The 7,500-nt window shown below is 40.8% G+C and overlaps 1 protein-coding gene and 1 long non-coding RNA gene across 2 annotated transcripts in view; one reads left to right on the top strand and one right to left on the bottom strand.

Annotated features, from left to right (window-relative positions):
• The window catches only part of LOC127005758 (glutamate receptor 1-like), a 76,549-nt gene that overhangs the window by 23,091 nt on the left and 45,958 nt on the right, over positions 1 to 7,500 (top strand). The window lies entirely within an intron of this gene.
• Positions 3,908 to 4,889, bottom strand: LOC127005571 (uncharacterized). Its single transcript, XR_007758721.1, has 2 exons — positions 4,717 to 4,889; positions 3,908 to 4,403 (listed from the first exon to the last, which is right to left on the bottom strand). It is a non-coding gene; the product is annotated as an uncharacterized LOC127005571 (long non-coding RNA).

Raw genomic sequence — 7,500 nt, 5'->3', positions numbered from 1 at the left:
CATATGATTAGTATGTGTGAACGGTAGGTGATTGTTAGGTAAAGACAGATTGATGGATGAAGTTGATGACGCGAGAGTTCATGATGGACGGATGGATTTTTCTTGGCTGGATGAGATCAGAGAAACTAGAAGTGGACACAATTTTCATTTGAGGTGGACAATGAGTGTGGGATTCTTGTGTGAATAGGGGATGTGATGGGTTTATCGAAAGATGAGTCAGGGTCATGAGGTATGTATCTTTGTGTATATCTGTGTGTATATGAAAAGGTGGATTAAGTAGGTGTGTGGATAAGTGTAGGATGAGTTGATATGTATATATGTGAATGTGGTTGCTGGTACAGAAGCATAGACTTTAAATTTTGGGTGAAATGCGTGTTAGGAAAAGGTAGCTGAAGGGGTGGAGAATGTAATTGTGGGGTGACGTGTGTTTGTAAAAAATGAGAGAATATGTAGGAAGGGATGGATTGGTTTATAATTATTATCAAAATTAAATTGAGGTATAACTGCAGTGTGCATGAAGATGGGTGGATAGATCAAAGAGCCTGGTCAGCAGAATTTTCTGTTTCATTTTTCTTCCCTTGTTGTACCTTCTTTCTTGTAATAAAAATAAACAAAAGAAAATGAGAAATCTAGATTGATATAGTGATATAGACGTAGGTAAGAGAGAGAGAGAGAGAGAGAGAGAGAGAGAGAGAGAGAGAGAGAGAGAGAGAGAGAGAGAGAGAGAGAGAGAGAGAGAGAGAGAGAGAGAGTACAACTACAAAATAAATAGTTTCTTATATTAAATTTTTAGATCCAGCGATTTATCTTTTTTGTCAATCGATATAATTGATTGTTTTCATCATATCCATCAACGAAAAGAAGGTATATCATGGATTAGACTTTCGGAAAACACTTAGAAACATTGAATTATACTCTTAAAAATAAAAATATTACTGATGATTTTCGTTTTATATTCATACTATTATCTTTCATTTAAAACCTTGAGACATTGTTTACATTCTTCATTAATCATTACATTCCTTCCTTCTATTCCTTGTCATAGGTAACTCCTACCGTATGTTCTGCTTCACGTTGAGAGACTTAAAATTTCACATCCTCTCGCTTTCTTTATTCTCACTCCTTTATTTTCTTCTACATTTCGCGTTTTATCTTTCCTCTATTTGTCCTCTTCTTCCTCTCTAAATTTCACCTCCACACTTCCCCTCTCTCTCTTTACAGTGCTTTCATCTTTCTTATAAAATCCATGCTCTCTCTTTCACCTCACCTCGCACATTACCTTCCGTGCACTTCCTCTTTCCCTCCATTCTCTACCGTCTTCCTTTTCCTTTTTTTCTCATCCTCTTAAATCTTCGTCGATCTGTTCATTTTACTTTTCTTTACCTTTAGTCTTCTTTACCTTTAGTCTTCTTTACCCCACCTTCTTAACAACATTATATTTCTCTTCCTCCTCCTCTTCTTCCTCTTCCTCTCCCTCATCCTTCTCCTCCTCCTCCTAATCCCTCTCCTACTATTCCTCAACTATCCCCTCCTCCTCCTCCTCCTCCTCCTCCTCCTCCATCATGAATGGGAAACCTCTGCAGGCGACGCAGGAGGAAAAGGATCTTAATTTTGGAGTCACTATCAGCAGTGACCTGAAACACGCGAATCAGATTGGCTCCAATGCCCGCCGAGTGCAGTTTCTTAAGGAGTCGCCCGCAGGGGCGGATACAGGGGGGCCCGGGCCCCCCCAAAAAATCTCCGTCCCCCCAGTAAATTTCGAGTGTATGCGGATAGTCGGTACAGAACTGACTCGCTTATAATGTACTGCAACTATATTACGGAATGTGTCGTCGGCTGTAGACATAAGCAGGCGCGGATACGGGGCTGGGGAGGCAGATGGCCCGGGCCCCCCAAAAAAAATATTAGGATAACTAAAATATTTGAAATACCCATGAATTGAGAAAACATAAAATATATTAAAGATACCCCTAAAAAGCTAGAGAGCTGGGGAGCGAAGTCGGCCGCCGCTAGGTAGGTCTGGACGCTGTCCTCCAAACTAAAAAAAAAATCCTCCTCTATGGTTCCTTGGGCTTTAATATGCGGAGGTGGACGGGATGCTCAGGCAAGATTTAATTTGTTTCGGTGTCTGATGTAATTTTTCACTTTCCTGCAGGGCCAGGGCCCCGTCCTGTTATGGGCCCCGCACTCATCTAACAATCTATATGCTCGTACAGGGCCGTAGTACGCCGTACCCAGGGGGCCGGGGGTGTCGGACGACCCCCCCCCCCCCCCATCTGCTAAAATGTCCACTTTCTGAGAGCGTCAATACGAAAACTGGTACCTTTCTGTTTCATTTCTGGAGAACTCAGGATTTTCTATTTTTTCAGTATTTAAGTTACGGAATCGTATATTGAATATTACAGAGCAGGATTTAAAGGCCTTGGAAAAATCTTTGTGACCTCATTCCGCACATGCGAGCAGAAAGTGAAGTTTAGTTCAGGCCACAATCATCATTCGGCACTTCGAAGAGGAAATAAGGGAAGACTTCCTTGCCTTTGTGCACGCCCAAGATCTCACCGGTAAAGGTTTAGCCTGGCTCCTTTTGTGCACCGTTGAAGACCTCGGATTGGACATGGCCAAGTGCAGGGGACTTGGTTTCGATGGAGCAAGTGCCATGATGGGAAAATTCAAAGGGTGTGTCGCAGTACTCATGGAGAAGTGCACCCTGGCTAAGCCAATCCACTACTATAACCACCGGCATAATCTATTACGGACGAAGGCGTGTGACGTCAAGGAAGTGAAGGTCGCTCTTCAAACACTGACCGAGGTGCACAACTTCATTCATTCTTTGAATATGCGCTCTCTCCGCTTCACAGAGGTTGTCAAGCTTACCTTGGCCAAGCGAGAAAAGCTTGTTCCCCTGTGCCCCACCAGGTGGATTGAGAGGCATGACGCAGTAATGGTTTTCGTTGAATTTCTGCCTGTCATCGCTGTTTTTCTCGAGGAAGAACTTGACGTCACCGCTGGGCTCCTTCTCATCGCCATACGTGGCCCCCGCTTTCTCGTTAGACTGGTTGAAGTGGAGTGTATATTGGCGCATACTCTCGAGCCGAGCCAAACTCTTCAGAGAAAAGATGGCGACCTGGGCCCGTATCCTCGTCAACTATTAATACTAAACTTGGTATGAACTTTCGACTTTGGTATTAACTTCACTCTCAAAGTGTATCCTCACCAACTATTAGCCTAATACCTACTATTAACTTCGGTATTAACTTGGGAGTGCTGGCGAGGACTTCTAAACACTTAATAGTAAAGTTAATAGTGAATCCCAGACCCTGATCCATATCAACATTGCCGCCGGAGCTCCTCGCCCAGCCCACCTCCGCAATTTAGAGTCCGAAAGGACTCTTTGGAACTGTATAACGATGGTGACCTTGTCAAGAGATGCATATTAGACCGTGCAGGAATGGAATATGTGACTGATTTGGTGAGAAGAGAGCTACAAGATCCACTTCAAAGGGAGCATTTCCTCACCCCGGGGTTGAAAGCGATTTTGACTTAAAGATACTTGGCTACAGGAAAAATGCTGCAGTGTTCAAGTGATGAGTTTGGGGTATGCCAGAGTAGTGTAAGCAGGGTGATTGCGGAAACTCTGGCCGCCCTCAGTGCCCCGTAGGTAGTCGGGAGGTTTATCCAGTCTCCCCTTGATAGGGTGGAGATCCGTGAAGAGTAAGCAGAATTTAACTTGCCGGTGTTGTGGGAGTGATAGACTGCAACCATGTAAAAATAATGGCACCAAAGGAAAACGAAGCAGTTTATGTGAACAGAAAAAAAAAAACTTTCATAGCTTGAACATATAATTAGTGTTTGATGCCTTTGTTATTGATCAAAATGTGAAATATTTGAGTTAAGGAAAACGAAACACGGGAAAAAAACTTTTATTTGTAGCAGAAAGGTACACACATGCAAATGAAAAAGATGACATTAAAATTGCATTAAAATGTAATTTAAAATATGATTTATAATTATTGTTGCTTTAAAATCAAGTTAGAAAAACAAATTACTCCTGCCGGTTATTCGTATTGAGATAATGGTGGTAAGAAAGCTTGTTAGTGACGTCTGCCAGTGTGAGGGAGGAGGAACGAAAGGTCGAGGTGACCACATCGCGTACATCATGACTTATGAGTGAAGTAAAACGAGGTTACTTGGTTTCTGTTTACAAAGTTCCAAGTGGAAAAACAACTTTATTGTGAATTCAGTGTATACTTTTCCGGAGTATTGTGTTTACTGAGTGAATTGGTAACCAATCTGTTGCTATTTGTGTCTTGCTTGAAGATATTCATCATTGGATTCAAAGCTATGGTATTAATGTGCAATAGTCGTCATAACAAAATACGCAGTAATTAATTATATATGTCAACCTGTTTATTTTCATGAGATCATGGTATGACCACTGAAAAACATAGCTTTTTTATCTTGGCTCCATTACAAATTCAGTATATAATTACTCATATATTCAATAAAGTAGTGGAATCCAGTTTTCAGCATCTTTTATTATTATGCCAATTAGCACTCAGCTTGCAAACACGCTTAGGTTTATGTTGTCAGCTTGGGTCGGACTTAGGTGAACACTTTACCAAGTGACCTAAGATTACTCAATGCTACCAAAGCTATGGTATTGACGTGCAATGGTCATCAAACAAAAATACGTAGTAATTAATTATATATGTCAACCTATTTATTTTCATGAGATCATGGTATGACCACTGAAAAACATAGCTTTTTTATCTTGCCTCCATTACAAATTCAGTATATGATTACTCATATATTCAATAAAATAGTGGAATCCAGTTTTCAGCATCTTTTATTATTATGCCAATATTCTAAGCACTCAGCTTGCAAACTCGCTTAGGTTTATGTTGTCAGCCCGGGTCGTACTTAGGTGAACACTTTACCAAGTGACCTAAGATTACTCAATGCTACCATAGAGGTATACTACATCTTTGATTGTGAGTGCATCAGAGAGCACTGGAGAGCAGCATGAGTCTTATTAGGTGCTAATGAATATCCAGCCTGCATCACAGACTACATGAAATACAAATATGATCGGTGCCTAAAGGTGTTATAAGCTAATGCTGGTATATATATATATATATATATATATATATATATATATATATATATATATATATATATATATATATATATATATATATATATATATATATATATATATATATATATATATATATATATATATATATATATATAAAACTGTCTGCCCTAATGTCCCTACCACTTTTGAAGTCCAAATGACGCCCCTGGTTGTAACAACGTATCTTGTAACACCCACAACTGGGTGTCGGTGCAAATCTCCTCATTTAACACCGAGAAATTAATCTAGGCTCTAGGTAACTCAGAAAAATCCAAATTAGAGAGTGCTGGCTGTGGGGATTGAGCCAGTGACCTTCGACATACAAAGCCATATCTCTGTCAGTCGAGCCAATACAGGTAAAGGTAAAGTTGGGGCATACGCTGTAGCAGCGCGTGGCCTCGGTGCTCATCTCCGTAACATTGGCCCTTGAGCCTGTGGTGGGAGGGAGCCCACTACCCCGGGACACAGGGCCAGTGTGACATCCAGGTTACCAGTTTCCCCAGGTTTCCCCAGGTAGCCATTTATCGACCAGCCCGAGAGGGAGGATGATTAGCTGGGTGAGCTGCACGCCAACTGCCCGGGCCGGGATTCGAACCCGGGCCCACGTAGAAGCCAGGCATGCTGACCACTAGACCACGGAGGTGTATTGGAGCCCAATCTCAAGTGAACCCACTCACAAAGGCACACAATTTTTTTTCTGGTAAATTTTGGGCTTTGAATAAATTTGCTAACCATTTTTGTCGAAAAACATCAGACATTTTTTTCACCCTTTCCACCCTAACCTCCTCAGTAATAAAAAAAAAAAGTGACAAAATCATAGCCTTGAGGCAGTAATATTCAGCCCCAGCATCAAAAAATTATACTGCTGCCCTATGAAAGGCATCTCTTAACTCCGATGAAGTAGGTGGTGACTGTGGTGGACCTACCATGTTAGGTTAGGACGTGTTAGGTAGGACAGGTTTAGCAGGAGTTGGTTTAGTTATGTTAGATTGTTGAGGGAGTGGGGGTTGCAGCAGAAATGGTCATGATGATGCTATTCACGTGGAGCAGTAGGAAAAAGTATGTTCTGTTTGGAAACTCTGGTTGTGTTCGTATACAAAAATACCCATTTGACGAGGTTAGGTTAGTGTGCAAGTTACTTGAATCATGAATATGTGAGTATGTAACAAAAAAAAATAAAAGCGTTAACCTTAATTTCATTATCTTGAGTACATTCCAATCTAACATTATATCACCATAATCTGTTTGACCAATGCTATAAATATACTATTTTAATCTAACTTTACCATTCTCACGAAACCTACCTATTCCCATATAGTCTTGACATAAAGTACTTGTAAAAGTGTCCATAGTCTGGCATGCCTAGCATCCCCCCCCCCCCCAATAAAAAAAATAATAAACAAATAAAAATAAATAAAGAATAAAAAAAGGGCAAATATGCCTGAACTATCTATACCAACCCCCTCTTCCCCCCCAACAAACTTGGCATGTTAAGTTAGGATGTGTTCGGTAGGACGGGGCAGATTTGACATGGTTAGGTTTAGTTATGTTAGGTTGTTGAGGGAGATGGGGTTGTGGCATAAATGGTCATAATGAAACTATTCAGATACAGAATGAAAAGGTATGTTCTGTTTGGAAGGTCAGTGGTTGTGTTATTATGCAAAAAATACCCAATTGATTAGGTTAGGTTAGTTTGTAAGCTAATTGAACCATGACTATGTGATTACTAACCTTGTTTCAGCTTCTGCCACTTCAGTCCACGCTCTCTTATTACCCTCAGGGGTGATACTCTTCCCATAACACCCTCTGATTATACATCTTTTTTCATGAATTTGATGTAAGAAGACTGTTTAATCTGGCGACCAATTAAACCTACTCCTTTTCTGCGCTGGTTCTCCGGCCCGTACATGTGCTCATTGGGGCAGATGACGTGGTTATGGTGCGGGGAATCTCAGCAGAGCAAGTTGTGACGCAGGAGGGGAGATAAGGGTATTGACGAGTGACGAAGTAAAAGCAGCCTTTGAGGCTGCTTCTATCTGCCACAAAACTCAATATTTTCTTGTGTTTGCCATTTATTATGTTTTTGTTGTATATTTATACATGTTTTCTTTATTTTTCTTTTGAAATGTTTACTTAATTCATGTCGGATGTTTACGTTTTGCACGGAGGCGTCCTTAGCAACGAACCCGCCATAAAGAAGAAGAAGAAGATAATAGTAGCCAGAATTTGCTAATACTTACACTCAAAGTTGACGAGGATAGCTATTACTCTTAATAAATTGAAACTATTAACTTTGATAGTAACTGTAAAGGTAAAAGTTAATAGCTCGTGAGGATATGGGCCCTGGTGTCGGCCTATGCCAC

Source organism: Eriocheir sinensis, chromosome 30 (assembly GCF_024679095.1).
Source record: "Eriocheir sinensis breed Jianghai 21 chromosome 30, ASM2467909v1, whole genome shotgun sequence".
In the NCBI taxonomy this organism is placed as follows: Eukaryota; Metazoa; Arthropoda; class Malacostraca; order Decapoda; family Varunidae; genus Eriocheir; species Eriocheir sinensis.
Note: the sequence above shows the minus strand (reverse complement) of the source record. Positions and strands in the feature narration are given on the sequence as shown.